Genomic DNA, 17,739 nt, shown 5'->3' on the forward strand with positions numbered 1-17,739 from the left:
TCTAGGTTGATTTGACAGTTTAGCTACTGTGAATTATAATGCTATAAACCATGATGTCCAGCCCTTCCTTTTTATTTTTTACCTTGAGACAGGGTCTTGCTAAGTTGCTTAGGACCTTGCTAAATTGCTGAGGTTGGCTTTGAACTTGTAATCCTCCTGCCTCAGCCTCCAGAGTTGCTGAAATTACAAGAGTGTGCCACTGCCCCTGGCTATTATTTTTTGTTGTTTCTTTTCAGTACCTAAAAACCAAGCCCTTAAAGCAAATATTAACATATAGATTTACTTGTTTCCCAGGCCTAACTCCAAAAAGAACTTGAGGAAGTCTGCAAGAATTCACACAGTATAATAATATGATTTAAAATCTATAAATACATCAAGAAACCAAGGTGTTGGGAAAGGAAAAGTTGAAATAGTAAGATGAGATCAGAGGGGGAAGTTAGTTATTAAAAATATAGGCTGCAAAATCTTCAATAAGTATTGGCCTTTGTAGGAATGGAAGGAATTACATATGCTATGTGATCCACTTCCCCAACTGGCTTTTGAATCCCTCTCCAACAACTCTGCCAGCCTGTTTGTTCAGTAAGGCATGTCTGGCCTTTGGAATGTACAGACCCCAGATCTACAAACTCAAATGTATCCAAGGGCCAGACAGGCAAGGAGAGGGAATGAGGCAGGTTTGGAGGGGGTTGGTGATGGGGTGGGGTGAGCGAATGTGCAATCCTTTACTCTGTCAAGTGTAAGGGGTGCTATTGTTACCCTCCATCCAGTTATTGTCAAGTGGGGACGTTGGAAGAATATAGCCAGATCTTTAGATCTGGGCTTTTCAAGAGGAGCTGAAAATCCCAATTTTTATGGGACATCTCCTGGTTTTTATTCAGTCTCAATTTTGTAACACTGGGAAGGACAAACAAAACGCAACTGTGGGTAGATGCTGCTCACAATCAGTTTGTGAATTCCAAAAAGGCCAAAGTTACAGGCTCTGAAGTTGAGTTAGAACAGGTTTGAATTTGGCTCTGAGACCTTTTCACTGGATAATGGGAGGCTCAATTCTCTTCTGTAAAATGGGGCTTTTCAGGAATACTTACCCATATTATTGAATGCTCTTCAAAGCTTTTTCTTTTTTTCCCCTTCCCCTTCCCCTACATACTGGGGATTGAACCCAGAGGTGCTTTACCAGTGGGCTACATCCTCATCCACAGCTCCCCCTCCACACTCTTTGTGTGTGTGACAGGGTCTCCCGAGATTTCTTAGGACCTCAGTGGCTAAGGCTGGCTGTGAACTTGGAATGTTCCTGTCTGTCTCCAGAGCTGCTGAGATTATAGGCATGTGCCACCATACCTGGCAAAAAACAGCATTTTCCATGACGATACGGTATTTCCCCTCACCAACATTTCAACTCAGCTATCCATTCCCTAACGTTGGACATAATATTTCCCTGTTGTAAACAAAACCGGGATGAATATGCATGCGCCTACATCTTCGGGAGCATATTTCCTTGTTTCCTCAAAATCTGTTCCTAGATGTGGAATGGGCGGACTCAAATGCTTATTAATCATCATGATAATTTTCCTTACAATTTGTGCAGTTTCTCACTCCATCATCAGTGGGATAAACACACTCTTCTGTCTATCCTTGCCAACATTGATTTATGCTTTGAAAAAAATCTGTGAATTTGAGACGTGAATGATGATAATGTATGTTTTATAATAAGTGTGTTGTGTGCTGCTGTGGGCCAGTCACAGAGGATCCAAACAAGTTAACATGAAACCCAGTCCAGAGACTCAGGTACAAGTCCCAGTTCTTCTACGGCCTCCTTCTGGCTCTAAGATTTTAATGTCACTGCTCTCTCATCCCTCACCATTAACATGCTCTACACCTGGGATAGTTTTTCACACTCATTCCTTGGACAAATCCTCACAGCAACCCTGCAAAGGGGCAAATAGGGAAATGAGGTCTGAGAGGTGAACTAACTTGCCCAAGGTCACATATCCCTTAAGTGCTTGGGAAGGAAGCAATTAGCAGCCAACTCTTGTCTGGCTTTCTTCAGCAACATCAAAGATGTGAATTTAGAAACCATTAGCTCAATTCCCAGCCCGGAGCCTCCCTCAGGTCCGTGAGTCTCATCCATACGGAACCTGGGCATGCAGCCAAGCAAGACCATCAAGTGTGTCTCAGGTGCTTGGCCTCCATCCAAATACAGCATCTTGTTTCTTCCTGAAAGGGGCTCTGGGATACCTCCTTGTATTCTAATAAATAATTCCTTTTGCAGTCTTTTTCACACAGCCCCTTTCAGTTCTCTTCCCCCAATACTATTAAATTTCCAAGAGCCTGAACGCTCTCACCAGAAGGACTCCTCACATTCGCAATTATTATTTCCCTGGAGGACACCACAGCCCTGCCCAATAAAGGAAGGAAAGAAATCTCCCATTTGTGGGACACATATTAGGTGGCAGGCATTGTCCCAGGCTGTATCTTATTTAATCCTCCTGATAAACCTGAATAGTAGCATTTATAGCTCCATTTTGCAGATGAGAAAACTGAGTCTAACGAGGTCAGTAACTTGCAGTGGGTCACTCGGCTAGCTGGTGAGGCATGGAACTGGGATTCAAACCCAAGTCTCTTTGGACCTGACAGTTCCTCTTTGTCATTTTTCATAGCCCAGAGCTGTGGTGTCCAATATGGTTGTCACTAGCCACAGGTGATGATTTAACCATGAATTAATTAAATTAAGTAAATAGAATTCAGTTCCTCAGTAGCAGTAGTCTCATTTCAAATGCTTAATAGCCACATGTGACTGGTGTCTAGCAGACACCATCGTGGAAGAAAGATTTGTTGAGTGGCAGCACTTCTAGAATGTCAGAGAAGGAAGAAGTCTAGTGATTTTACCCTTGCCTGGGAAGCCAATCCATGTCATTGGTCAGCTTTATAGGGAGTCCATCAGGAGTTCCTTTCTGTAAGCAAGATCATAGTAAAGCCAGTCAGGGGTTTCTGGTCTGCGTTATTCGTTTCTCCTGGTTTAGGCTTCAATCGGTGCCAACAGGTTCCTTCCCATTTTCCCCAGCTACCTTCCAATCCCTAGGTATCCAGTGGTCCTCCTTTATCACAGGGGATTTGGGCTGTCCTGCTAGGTCACTGGTGACATGCTTGCTTTTTGGAAGAGAGGGTCCTCCCTGAGTAACTATGAGGTGCAGGACTGACCGAGCTCCTTGGCAAAGGGGACAGAAAACTGGTTAAAACGGGATGGCTTTTTCCTGCCCAGCAGCAAAACCTCCTTCCTGTGTTTGAGGAATCCTTGTTTATGCCTGGAAGGCAGAATTTCCCTCCTAGCTAGAAGCTCAAAGGGTCAGATATATGCCTTTACAGCTTCTACTGCAAGCAGATGGGCATGTGGACGGGCTCACCCATCTTTGAATGTGGGGAGGTGCGGGGCGGTGCTGAGACACTGTCCATGGTCAAATGACCTGAACCTGGTGAAAGCTGGGGCATCTGGTGAACCCAAGGGACTGGCCCAGTACCATGTGGTCCCACATGACCTGAACTCTGTCCTTCATGGCCACTTCTAGAAACCAGGACAGGTCAGCATTGCTGAAGAATGTCAGAGAAGAAAAAAAACTTGGTGATTTTCCCTGGCACAGGAACCAAAACATCTGCCATTTGTCAATCCTATAGGGAGTGCATCAGGAACTTCCTGGTAGTTTTGTGGACTTCCCATTGCCCCGCTAACAAATTCTTTTTCTACTACCATTAGTCTGGGTTGGTTTCTATAGTTTCTGGTGAAATGACATGAGATGCTCACTGGAATTAGACCTCGTTTATAGGGTGGAGTTTCTCTAGGGGAAGCAGAGGGAAGGTTCTCCGCTCTGGTCCAACTGATCTTTCCAGATTGGGTCCCCTTGTCCACTTCTCACTAGTGTCTTTCCCACTATTAAACTCTTACCATTTCTTCTCTTTAACACATGGAGCGAATCTTCAGAACTGGTAGGTTTGGAAGCCCTGCTCTCACTTTTCAAGACTTCTTCATCCCCAGTCAGACTTAGGAATCTAGAAAGTCCTTTCTCTATTTTTCTTTTTTTTTTTTTTTTTTGCTGGAGCAACTCTTCTCTGAGTAATAAATGCCCCACCATCCAGGTTGAATGGAAAAGCAGGCAAGGTGTGAAAAGGAAATTCCAGGTGAAGCCAGAATTAGACAGGCAGTCAGCATAGATAGGTAAATCGAGTCAGGGCAGATCCAGGAGGCCAATTTTGAGTGAATCCGGGAAGTTGGAGACTGTCCCCTGAAGGAATGAAATGTTAATTCCTTCAGAGCCCTTCTTCCACCCTTATCAAGAACCTGCCCCAGCACCAACCTGTTGCCAAGGTAACCTCCCTACAGGAAGCTATAAGGTTGTTAAGGTGTCCTTAGAACAAAGGAAGCCTAGGATTTACAAAAAGAGCAGAAGACCTCACCTCACTTCTTGGGATACCAGGATACCAGCTATGGCCCCCTTCTCCCTCCCTGGAGAAGTCTATGGTACCCCTTTTTAAATAACCCCTGCTTTATGTGCTTGCCTCTGCTCCTTCAAACTTCAACACGTGAGGAAGCAGAACTCCTCACCGATAGATAACCGTAGGTATCACAGGAATGGAAACTCACAAGTCTGAGTGTCTCGAGTTAGACTACATCTCCACTGGTACTATATACTAATATACTGGTACTATATTAAAAAACAGGTGCCAGGCACAGTGGCACGTGACTGAAATTCCAGCAACTCAGGAGGCTGATCAGGACTGGAGGATTGCAAGTTCGAGGCCAGCCTCACCAACTTAGTGAGACCCTGACTCAAATTTTTAAAAAGTAAAAAAAAAAAAAAAAAAAAAGGACTAAGGATGTAGTTCTGTAGCTCCATGGTAAAGCTCCCCCTGTTCAGTCCCCTCCCCCCCAAAAAAAAAATTAGTGGTGAGACTCCACTAAAGGATGTTAATCCGGGAGTTGCTATGATCGGTTTAGCTTTTAGCAGCATTATTCTAGCATATCGTGGAAAATGGTTTGGCGGGGCAGGAGGAATAGAAGCAGGTAGGCTACAGATGACAGTGCCTGGCCTTGCTTGGAGCGGCGCCACGGAAGATGGAGAAACAGAAGATATATCGGGAGGCAGACAAGGGACATGGGGATGCTGGATGTGAGGAGTGAAGGGTCGAGGAAGCTGCTCAGGGGCAATCTGAGACACAAGTCGGATCATTCAGGTCCGAGCGCTCCAGGAAGGGTGCAGAGGCGGCAGGAACGGCATGGCGAGACCCAGGCAGTGCAGTGCATTCCATCTTCCAGACCCCAGGCCGAGCGCAGGACGCCGGCGGGCTGACCGGCCACCCGGCGCCGAGCCGCTCCGGCTCCCGGGGCTAGGGAAACCCGGGAGCCGAGAGGCACCGCCCAGACTCCGCCCGCTCCGCCTCGCCCCGCCCGGCCGGCAGGCTTTCCCTGGCCTTGCGCGTGTCCCAATAAAGTTATTGAAATTGACACCGGTTGCTAAGGAAGTGGGTTGCCGAGCCGGGTTGCTAAGGAAGTGAGCGGCCGCGGTCTCTCCCCATCCGGGGCAGTGGGGAATGGCTGAGCCCGGGATTTGCCGCTGCCGCCGCCGCCGCCGCCGCCGCCGCCGCCGCCGCCCGCTGTCGGCTCGGGCCGCAGGTGAGTCCGGAGGGGCCCGGTGTCCGCCGGGCTGATCCCTGCAGCCGCCTGGCGGCGGACACAGCGCCCGCGCCCGGCTGTGCTGCCCCGCGAGCCTGAGCATCCTCTGCCCTGCCTCCGGGCATCCTCCGGCGGTCCTGGCGTCCTCGCTCCTCCCCCAGGCGGGGTCGCAGCTCGACCCCCCAGACTTGGCCGCCCAGGGTCACAGTCCCGCAGGAGGGCCTGGGCCAGTGGTCAGGGGCCCGTCTCGGAAGGATGACTAGGGAGCAAGAGTCTGGGGGACCACCTGGGCGCTGTCCCTGGCTCGCTGTGTGACCTTGGGCAAGTCCTTTCCCTGCTCTGGCCTCCGTTGACTTGTTTGTCTAATGGGTTCCTAACACCGTGCTCAGTTAACTAAGATGAGACGCGTAGGTGAAAGTGCCCTAAGTGGGAAGAGCGAGAATTCTTAGGGCGCCCTAGTGTGGGCCCAAAAGTCCTGTGTCTTGAAGTCTGAGTGTCTTGAATTTGAGACTACATCTCCACTTAGTAACCGTGGCCTTGGGCAAGGTAACCTCCATGAGCCTTCTTTTCCTTATCTCCAAAATGGGATGTTGGACTGCTGTGGGAATCCAGTGGGACAGGTATGTCAGCCAGCGTGCACATGGGAAGTGCACTTTTCGACAGGTAGGATTTAGGCCTGCCCTGTGCCAGCTCATATAGGTAGGTATTCCTACCACTGTTGACGTTGACATCCTCCCAGCCCCAGTTTTACTTCTCCGTTCTGCTTAGAGCACAGAAGGTAGTTGACTTCTGCAAGTAGTGACATGAAGTTCTTATAGATGGTTTGTGTTATGGTCTTACTTTCTACTTGTGCCTTTTTGGTCATTTTAGAAGAAAATGTTTTCTTTTTTTATATCTTTTGGGAAATAAAACAGTAATAATTATCTGTAAGTATATAATTAAAAAGAGCATTTCAGATATATTATCTCACTTAATCTTTACATAGACTGTCAAGTATTTGGTGATATCCTCATTTTGCAGGTTAGAAATGTGGTTGAGAAAATCAAATGAGAGTTGGCTGCAGTAGCACATGCATGGAATTCTAGCAAGTCAGGAGCCTGAGGCAGGAGGATTACAAGTTTGAGGCCAGCCTCTGCAAATTAGCAAGGCCCAAGCAATTTAGTGAGACCCTGTCTCAAAATAAACAAGTTCTGGGCATGTATCTCCATGGAAAAGCAGCCCTGAGTCCAGCCCCAGTACCAAAAAAAAGAAAGAAAAAGAAATTCAAATAACATGTCTAAGAATCTTATGCCTATTATGTGAGGGAGCCCTACATGTTTCCAGGTAAATCCTTTGTGTGTGTGTGTGTGTGTATGTTTCCTGGGGAGTGATATCAGGACCTCATATATGGCAAGCACTCTTATCTCTGAGCTACATCCCTGGCCCTTTTTATTTAATTAAAATAATTTGGGCTGGGGATGTGGCTCAAGCGGTAGCGTGCTCGCCTGGCATGCGTGCGACCCGGGTTCGATCCTCAGCACCACATACCAACGAAGATGTTGTGTCCGCCGAGAACTAAAAAATAAATAAAATTCTCTCTCTCTCTCTCTCTCTCTTTCTCTCTCCTCTCTCACTCTCTCTTTAAAAAAAAAAAATTAAAATAAATTATTTATTTATGACATTGGGGATTGAACCCAGGGGCAGTTAAGTACTAAGCCACATCCCCAACCTTTTTATTATTTTATGTTGAGAACAGGGTGTTGCTAAATTGCTGAGGCAGATCTCGAATTTGAGATTTTCCAGCCTTAGCCTTACAACTAACTGGGATTATAGTTGGGCACTACTGTACCTGGCTAAATCCTCTGCTTTCTTAATTGTTAAGAACTTAACTGTATGGGCTGGGGTTGTGACTCAGTGGCAGAGCGCTTGCCTAGCACGTGAGGTACTGGGTTCCATTTTTAGCACCACAAATAAATAAATAAATGAAATAAAGGTCCATCAACAACTAAAAAAAAAAAGAAGAACTTAACTGTAGCTGTTACAAGGCCACAAGGGTGTATTCTTTTGTCACTTCTAATTGCTTTCGCTACAGGCTTTTCTTCCAATGGCATGAAAATAAGATTTTTTTTTAAGAGAGAGAGAGAGAGAGAATTTTAATATTTATTTATTTATTTTTAGTTTTCGGTGGACACAACATCTTTATTGTATGTGGTGCTGAGGATTGAACCCAGGCCGCATGCATGCCAGGCGAGCACACTACTGCTTGAGCCACATCCCCAGCCCAAAAAATAAGATTGTAAATAAAGCTTTATTTAAGTAGATACCATCCAAAAAAGAGCTGGAAGGTTAAACTATGCTCCTTAGTCGTCTCCTCTTTAAAATGGTAGCAGTCAGCTAGATGATCCTAAAGGCCCTTAGAGGGCTGCTGTTTAGTTGTGGTTAAAAGCTGCCTTCAGGCCTGGCTTTTAATTAATTAATTTATTTTTTCCTTGTGGGGATCGAACCCAGGGCCTTGTGCATGTCAGGCAAGCACTCTACCAGTTGAGCTATATTCCCTAGCCTAGACTCCCGCCTTTTAACGTTGGTGCACACCTGTAATCCCAGGAGCTCAGGAGGCTGAGGCAGGAGGATCACTAGTTCAAAGCCAGTCTCAGCAACTTAGTAAGTCCCTAAGCAACTCTGCAAGACCTCGTCTCTAAATAAAATATTCAAAAAGGGGTTAGGAATGTGGCTCAGTTGTTGAGCATCCCTGAGTTCAATCCCCAGTACAAAAAGAAAAACCTGCCCTCAGGCTGCCTGGGTTAAAATCACAGTTTTCCCCTGTACCATTGAGCAGTTGACTTCACAGTTTGTGGTATAGTTTCCTCAATGGCAAAATGAGGATAAGAATGCAAGACTATTGAGAAGATTTATTTGAGCCTAATCCATGTAAAGTGCCTGCATGTGTGGTCATTGTTAACTGTCATTATTTGGGTTTAGCATGTCCCTAGTACTATACTTTATATTTTATTTATAGTAGGTGAATGATTAAAGTATGTGATGATAATAATGCCAGGTCTGTCAGTCTCTCAAGGTCCTTGCAAACATGAAACAGTAGTCATCTCTGCATTATGTATGTTGGTGTTATTATAGGGTTGCCCCAAGACTGGCCCTTCCGCGCCAGAATGGATTGCAGAGAACGGGGAAGGCTGATGGAAGGATGCCAGGATTGGTAGCTTGACACCTAAATTCAGTAAATGTTTATTAAATCCCTCTGTGCCAGAGACATGGAGGACATTCCATCTCCATATCCTTCAAGGAACCCAAAGCATAGTTTACAGCTTACTGGCATTTGGCATGATTTGACTTCTTTAAATGAATTCCTATATTGTGTTTGTTCCAATCACAGAGTGAAGTCGGAGATTCACATCTCTTCTATTGTGTCCAGAGACTTCTATTGGGGGCTGGGGGAGAAGCCTCCAGTTCCTCCCTGCCCTTTTCATCCACTAATTAATTGGTCCCTGGAAAAGAGCCTTCTCTTAGATCTTTAACAATACAGTGCTTTCTCTCCAGTGCCTAATGATTTTAAAAAGTTAAATGTGCCTTGGGCTGAGGCTGTGGTTCTGCGGTAGCACACTTGCCTGGCGGGTGTGAGGCACTAGGTCAATTCTCAGTACCATGTATAAATAATAGAATAAAGGTCTATCAACAACTAAAAAAATTTTTTAAAAAAATTAAATGTGCTTTTACTTATTTGGTTTTATCAGTAACCCTTTATGCTGGTGTGGCACATGCATAATCCTAGCCACTCTGGAGGCTGAGGCAGGAGAATGGCAAGTTCGAGGCCAGTTTGGGCAACTTAGCAACACCCAAAAATAAGAAGGGCTGGGGATGTAGCTCAGTGATGGAGCACTTGTCTAGCATGTGCGAGGTCCCAGGCTTTATCCCCCGTACCACAAGAAGAAACCAACTTCAAGGAAGATGAGGTGCAGACTAAGATCTCCATGATACAGTCAAGGAAGCCGAGTAAGAGAAGCCATGCTGGGGCTGGGGCTGGGGCTGGGGTTGGGGCTCCGGGGCAGAGCCCTTGCCTAGCACGTGTGAGGCACTGGGTTTGATCCTCAGCACCACACAGAAATAAAACAAAGGTATTGTGTCCACCGATAACTGAAAGCATATTAAAAATACCCAAAGAAGCCATGCTGCTCCCTCGGCTTCATTCCACATTCACTGTCACCTGGCATGTGCCAGCCCTGTGGGAGCTTGGGGACATGATTGTAGAGAGGCAAAGGGGTCCTTTTTTTTTGTGCAGCCTACATTCTAGTGGCAGCAAACGGAGAAATAAACCAGCCAATGAACAAGGTCATTAGAGTAGGAATGAGTGCTCTGAAACAATACAAGAGTGGTGATGGCATAGAAATTGCCTTCTCCGGGGGACTGGGGACACTGCTACTTTAATTGGGTAAGGCAGTGACATTTTTTGCTGGGATTTGCTCCCAGGAAGGGGCCAGCCATTTGAAGATGTGCCAGAAGGAACAGCCAGGGAAAAGGCTCGGAGGTGAGAACAGACTTGGTCACTTCCAGGAACTGCAAGAAGGCCAGAGTGGCTGCAGTGGGTGAGTCCAGGCGAGAGAAGAGAGACGGTGGATGATGGTGGGGGTGTCTCAGGTTATATAGGACCTTGTCTGTAGGCTGGAGTAAGGAGTTGGGTTTTCTTCTGAAAACAGTGGGGATGAGTGATGGCCTTTGGGATGGTGAGTGACATAATCTAGGTTTTTATTTTTTTAATTCCCTGTGGGCTGCATGTGGTGGTTCAGATCTGTAATCCTGACGATTTAGGAGGCTGAGGCAGGAGGATCGCAAGTTGGTTTTTTTGTTTTTTTTTTAATATTTATTTTTTAGTATTCGGCGGACACAACATCTTTGTTTGTATGTGGTGCTGAGGATCGAACCCGGGCCGCACGCAAGCCAGACGGGCGCGCTACCGCTTGAGCCACATCCCCAGCCCAGGATCGCAAGTTTGAGGCCAGCCTCAACAACTTAGAAAGACCATCTCAAAATAAAATAAAAAGGGCTGGGGATGTAGCTCAGTGGTAGAGTGCCGCTGGACTTGCTCTCCAGTGTCACAAACACACACACACACACACACACACACACACACCAAAAAAAAAAAAAAATCTGAGAGCTAGGGTGTAACTGAGCAGTAGAGAGTGTGTATGGGATGCATGGTGCCCTGCCTTGTATGCTCAGCACCACAAACAAAAAACCCTGGCCTCTATGTGTCTGGTGAATTTTGGAGGGCATTGGAGTGGCAGCCAGGAGACTAGTCGGGAGGCTAGGTGTGAGATGATGGTGTCAGTGGAGGTGGAAAAGGAGGATGGAGGGGTATGTTTTTAGTAGGATGGGGGAGGAGGTGAGAGGAATTTCATATGACTCCTGGGTCTTTGGTCTGAGCAATTAGGTAGATGTTGGAGGTACAACAAATGACCATAGAACTTTTGGGGGAGGTGCCCTGAGGAAGGACTGGCTGTGTTCCCTCTGAATTCTCCAGAGGAGAGGCACCAGCTGTGAATGTCATACCTTAGAATCTGTGGGGCAAGAAATCCCAGCTTCAGCTGGGAAAGAGAGCCAGGCACATCAGACCTAAGCCTTCACCCTGGCCACCCATCAGCTCTGCTTTTCTCCCAGTCTGGCTCTTCACCAGCTTGTGGAGTGGCAGGCGTGGACTTTGCCAGGGCGGTGCACGTCTGTTTCATGCTGTTGGCATCGCTGCCCTGGCTCCATTCTTGGCTACTGGAGGCTAGAAGGAGGCTTGCCAGCTCTGGGAAGCAGAGTAGGATCACTAGCAGGTTTCACTCCCAGCGCCTCCAATGGCCATACCCTCCCTGCCAAAGTGGATCTTCGCTGGCCACGGAATGGTGATTCTAAAGTTTCAGGGCTTCTGATTTGGAAATCTTTGAAAAACTGTTGTGTTCTGCCAGTATTCCTAGAGGATCCTTGAATGGAGTATCTGTCCTGAGTAAGAGAATTCAAGCCTCACTTTTATATATTTCAATGATCGTACTTGTAAATTTGGCATGTTGGTGTTGTAAACTCAACACTGTGAATGGTGAGGACCATAGTCTGACCACTGCCACTCATATAGCTTTGTTTGAAGTCAGTCGAGATCATGTGCAGTGTGTATTGTCCCATGTACAGATGAGAATATCGAAATGGAGAAAAGTCATTCCCGTTTGTCAATAATATTAAGCACCTGTAGGTGCTAGGTTAAATAGATACTTGTTGCTCAGAGTGTGTTCTGTGTGACAGGGGTACCCATGTCTCTGGAACCTTAATGGAAATGCAGAATCTAAAGCTGGGCACGGTGGCACATGCCTGTAATCCCATCAGTTCGGAAGGTGAGACAGGAGGATTGTGAGTTCAAAGCCATCCTCAACAACTTAGGGAGGCCCTAAGCAACTCATTGAGACCCTGTTTCTAAATAAAAAGGGCTGGGGATGTGGCTTGGTGGTTAAGTGCCCCTGGGTTCAATCTGTGATACTAAAAAAAGAAAATCAATCAATCTAGGCTTAGTTCTAACAAAAACAGGTTGCCTGTTTTTACCGAAATCTCCAGATGTTTTCCTGTGCATGTTAACATTAGCTAGGTAGTCAGATGGAAAACTAGGATTTGCCAGTGATAATGACAATAAAGTAATGTGAGTCACTAACATTTATTTAACCCGGCATTGTTCCACAAATGTTGGCGCCTTCAGTCCTCACAGCAGCCCTGTAACACAAGTACCATTCATCCCACTTTCCAGAAGAGGAAACTAGAGACACAGAGAAGTCAAATAACTCCCCCATGTCCGTGGACTCCAAGTTCATTTCTCTTTCTACCAACTATTTGTTCATCTCTTTTTCTTTCTTTTTTGGTACTAGGGATTGAACCCAGGGCCTGGTGCGTGCTGAGCCCGCACTCTACCTCTGAGCTACACCCCACCATCCCCACCTGTTTTTCACGTGGGCGGTGACACATTCTGATGTTGTGACTAATTTTAAGTGCTGATGCAAAAATGACTTCAAAGAACATATGAGGAAAGCAAGGGGAAAACCCTTGCACTAAAGATGGGTGTCAATGACTTGACTAAGAGGCCACAGTTAGCCAACTTGGTAAAATGGGCCACTTCTCACACTTGATAGTGGTCTTACTCCAGGCGGGAACCAGTGAGCTTTTATTCTGAGTCAGCCTTAAATGGGTTCTTTTTTTTTTTTTTAATATTTATTTTTAGTTCTCGGCGGACACAACATCTTTGTTGGTATGTGGTGCTGAGGATCGAACCCGGCCACACGCATGCCAGGCGAACGGGCTACCACTTGAGCCACATCCCCAGCCCTTAAATGGGTTCTTGATTCTGGTGATTACATCCACAAGGGTGAGAAGAGGGCCGCAAAGTCCTAGAATACTTGCTGACTGATTGTAAAAGATTCGATCTCACACTGCCTCAGTTTTTCCTCTTTACCCTAAGGGCTCATTGTTTTCCTTTCAACATCTCTTATCTCTCCAGAGCTTCAAAAGATTTCTTGGTCAAAGCCTGTCCATCCACAGAAGACATTGGCTTGAAAAAGGCAGTAGGACCTGGGTAGAGGTGGGATTCTAGTAACAATTCTGCCACTTGGTGTGTGCCTTGGAGCAAATAATTCAACCTCTCTGGACCTCAATATCTGTCTGTTTCTATCTCTGTGTTTATAAATACAAAATAGTGACATGGGGGTAGTCCTTCGCAAGGCCCTTCCAGCCCCGCCTAAAAGATTGAGCCTTGAGTTGGTATTTTCTTGTCCCTTGGTGACTTCATGCTGGGTTTTTTCCCAGACCTGTGGGTGAGGCTCTTTGAGGTATTTCTTGGCCTTCAGGGGATGTTACACTCTGCTCATCTTATCAGCATCACACATCTGCACTGCAGCTTGGAGTGTTCTTGTTTAAGGCTCACAGTGTGGTGACACATTGTGCCTCCTCACTTTGTCATGCTGATTGTGGACATTGAGCTCTTCACACACAGGCAGATCTATCTTTAGTATGCTGATTTATTTAAAGCATCATTTGCATTGAAGAGTGAACCAGTGATAATGGCCTAGGGGTGTGGTTTTATTTTTAACATTTTGGCAAGATATTTGCAGCTCTTGCATTTTCTCACAAGGTGAACATAGCATATGAATGGAAGCGGAATTGGGGGATTGGACCATGAACTTGCTCTTACCCACCCTGGGTCCTTCATGTCACCTTCAGTAGTGGTTTTGGGAAAGGCTTGCTTGGGCTTTTGTGTTTGACATAAATTAAATGGAAACTAAAAGCTCATAGAATGATCTCCAGCAGCTTCATGAATTGCAGAGATCATTACTTTTATAACACATTTTAAGAACCTAAGCAAAAAATCTAGCTAGTAAATCATAAAAGATTCCACCAACAAGGTAAAATGTCAGCTTAAGTTACTTAAGATAACCGCAAAAAGGTAGTATGTGGTGGAAGCAGATCCTGGTTTTGCAAGATCTGCAATAAGGTGTTAGATTCTAGCCTAAGAACTGTGTCCATTATTTTCCCTTAGTTAGTTCCTCAATTATTGACTTTTCTAAAATAGATTTTTTCCTTCTTTATAAAGTAGTAATTATTATTCCATTGAGGAAAGGTGAGGAAAATCCTGAAAAGATCGAAGTAATAAGATTCAGCCAGGCATGGTGACACATGCCTGTAATCCCAGCTGACTCTGAAGCCTGAGGCAAGAGGATCACAAATACAAGGCTAGCCTGGGCGATTTAGTGATTCCCTGGCCCAAGATAGAAAATAAAAAGATCTGGCAATGTAGTATAGGTGGTAAAGCATCTGTGGGTTCTATCCCTAGTACGGCAAAAATAAATAAATAAAATAATATAAATAAGATTATTCACCTGAAGTCCCATTACCCAGCAATAATCACTCTTACCTTTTTATTGCACATATACAAATATATTTCTAAATATAGTTCTCTCATAGGTGTACAGTTCTTATCTATTCCCTTGTTTTGTTGTCAGACAATTTTCAATATTTAAATACTATAAATAACACTACAGGGAACATTTTAATTATGGTTATCTTTGTAATCATCAAGTTTGTGTAAAACTTTCTCTATTTTTGATGATTTCTTTAAATTAGATCCCTTAATCATTAAAGTTTTTTGCTGTGCTGGTGAGGGAATACAGGGCCCACTGCATGCTGGGCAAGTGCTCACACAGAGCTGCACCCCAACAGAGCTGCACCCCCAGCCCTGGCAGCCTATTTTTTTTTTAAACCTTTATTTTATTTGATTATTTTGTACTGGTGCCGGAGATCAAACCCAGTTTCTCACGCATACTAGGCAAGTGCTCTACCACTGAGCCACAGCCCCAGCCCTGCCTATTTCTTAACACTTGCTAAGTAAGCTTCCTTTTATTTATTCATTTTTGGTTCTGGGGATTGAACTCAGCCCTATTTTGTATTTTATTTAGAGACAGTTCTCACTGAGTTGCTTAGCACCTCACTTTTGCTGAGGTTGGTTTTGAACTTGAGATCCTCCTGATCCTCCTGCCTCAGCCTCGTGCACCGCTGGGATTACAGGTGTATGCCACCACATCCAGCATCAAACTTCCTTTTTAACCCAGGTCTTAGGGAAGCTACAGTAGTTAGCTAGACTTTAGTAACACTGATGTGTGTGCTTAAGTTTATTTTCACAATTAGCTTCTATGTATAAGTGGTATTAATTCATTCATGGTAATGATACTATTTCTTTAAGAAAAGAAGGGCTAGGGTTGTGGAAAGGTGGTAGAGCGCTTGCCTCCCATGTGAGAGACCCTTCGTTCAATTCTCAGCACCACATAAAAATAAATAAACAAAATAAAGATATTGTGTCCATGTTTAACTAAAAAAAATATTAAAAAAAAAAAGAGGGGCTGGGGATGTGGCTCAAGCGGTAGCGCGCTCGCCTGGCGTGCGTGCGGCCCGGGTTCGATCCTCAGCACCACATACCAACAAAGATGTTGTGTCCGCCGAGAACTAAAAAATAAATATTAAAAATTCTCTCTCTCTCTCTCCTCTCTCACTCTCTCTTTAAAAAAAATTCTCTCTCTCTCTTTCTCTCTCTCTCTCTCCTCTCTCCCTCTTTAAAAAAATAAAAAATAAAAAAATAAATAAAGAAAGAAAAAAAAGAAAAGAAATCCTGAAGACTAGTACAGGTCTGGCACCATGGTACACATGTGTAATCCCAACTACTTAGGAGGCTGAGATAGGCAGATCATGAATTCCAGGCCAGCCTGGGCAATTTAGTGAGTCCCTGTCTCTATAAAATAAAGTTAATAAAAGTGCTGGGGCCAGATGCGGTGGTTGGCCGATGCCTGTAATCCCAGCAATTTGGGAGGCTGAGGGAGGAGAATCACAAGTTCAAGGCCAGCCTCAGCAATTTAGTGAGACCCTGTCTCAAAATAAAAAGCAAAAAGGGCTGGGGATGTGGCTCAGTGAGTGGTTAAGCGCCTGTGGGTTCAAACCCTGGTACTGCCTCATCTCCTCTCCCTCCAAAGTGCTGGGGATGTAGTTCAGTGGTATATCGAGTGCTTGTCTAGCATATATGAGTCTCTGGATCCAATCCCTAGAACTTGGGGTCAGGGGAGGAAAAAAAAAAAGACTACTACGTGGCAGAAATTTGGAAGGGACAGTCAGATGACAGACACTTAGGGACATGCTGTTGTGGAAAAAAGACCATGGACTTTGGATGCTGGCCCCTGGTTTTGGCTTCTTTGTAGCTGATTAACTTTGGGCCCAGGCGATTTACCTGTCCCAGCCTCAGGTGTTTTTTTCCCTGCCATTTGGGTCAGGGCAGAAAGTTCCTCCGGTGGGTCAGACCCTGGTGCTTTTCTTACTCAGCTCCCGGGTGCAGGTTGTTAGTGTTGTTCCCATTCTGCACACCAGGAAGTAGCTTAGAAGGGAGTGGAGCTTGCCTGGAGTCTCAGAGTTAGGAACATGAGAGCTGGGTTTCAATGGCAGTGTGTCTGAATCTCTTTTTTGCTCTTTGGGTTACCTTCTCATTGTAGATACAGATTTTGCCTTAGCTCTCCGCCCAGCCAGGGGCAGCCTCATTAAAATGAAAAGCCACAGAGCACACACCCTTTTTACTGCAGCATTATTCACTAGAGCCAAGAGGCGGAGGCAGCCCAGATGTTCAGACAGATGAATGGAACAAAGAGAATGTGGTGATACACACAATGGAATATCCAGCCTTAAAAAGAAAGAAATCCCAGCCACATAATACAACATAGAGGGACCTTGAGGATGTTATGCTGAGTGAAATAAGCCAGTCACAAAAGGACAAATGGGAGGCTGAAGCAGGAGGGATGCCTGGGTTGGCAGTTTGGGAGACCCTGTCTCAAAATACAAAATAAAAAGGACTGGAGGGCTGGGGTTGTACTCAGTGGTAGCTTGCCTTTCACGCATGAGGACCTAGGTTCCATTCTTAGCACCACATAAAAATAAATAAATAAATAAAATAAAGGTACTGTGTCCAACTACAGCTAAAAATATATCTTAAAAAAACAAAAGGACTGGAATGTGGCTCAGTGGAACAGCACCCCCGGGTTCAATCCCCTGTCCTGAAGGAAAAAAAAAGGACAAAATACTGTATGATTCCACTTATACGAGGCATCCAGAGTAATAGTCAAAATTGTGGAAATAGTGTTGTTACCAGGGGCTGGAGGGAGAGGGAATGGAGGGTTGTTTCATAGGGATGAAGTTTTAATTTTTTTTTAATATTTATTTTTTAGTTTTTCAGTAGACACAACATCTTTATTTTATTTGTATGTGGTGCTGAGGATCGAACCCAGTGCCCCACACCTGCCAGGCGAGTGCACTACCGCTTGAGCCACATCCCCAGCCCGAAGTTTTAATTTTAAAGGTGAAAAGTTCTAGAGATCTGGTATACAACAATATGAATGTGTGTCTGTATATCTGTGTGAGTTTCACCATGTTACCCAGACTAGTCTTGAACTCCTGGGCTCAAATGGTTCTCTCACGTCAACATCCCCAGCAGCTGGGTTTCTAGGGGTGAGCCCACCTGCCCAGCTACCCTCTTCTCATTTTTAAGT

At 45.3% G+C, this 17,739-nt stretch overlaps 1 protein-coding gene across 1 annotated transcript in view; it reads left to right on the top strand.

The window, feature by feature from the left end:
- Positions 1-5,575: 5,575 nt before the first annotated feature.
- Kif3b (kinesin family member 3B) overlaps positions 5,576-17,739 on the top strand; it is a 42,685-nt gene continuing 30,521 nt past the window's right edge. Inside the window, exon 1 of the mRNA XM_026402125.2 lies at positions 5,576-5,662. The gene's annotated coding sequence lies outside the window, so the exon portion shown is untranslated. The remainder of the gene's footprint in view (positions 5,663-17,739) is intronic.

Source organism: Urocitellus parryii, chromosome 6 (assembly GCF_045843805.1).
Source record: "Urocitellus parryii isolate mUroPar1 chromosome 6, mUroPar1.hap1, whole genome shotgun sequence".
NCBI classification, from domain to species: Eukaryota; Metazoa; Chordata; class Mammalia; order Rodentia; family Sciuridae; genus Urocitellus; species Urocitellus parryii.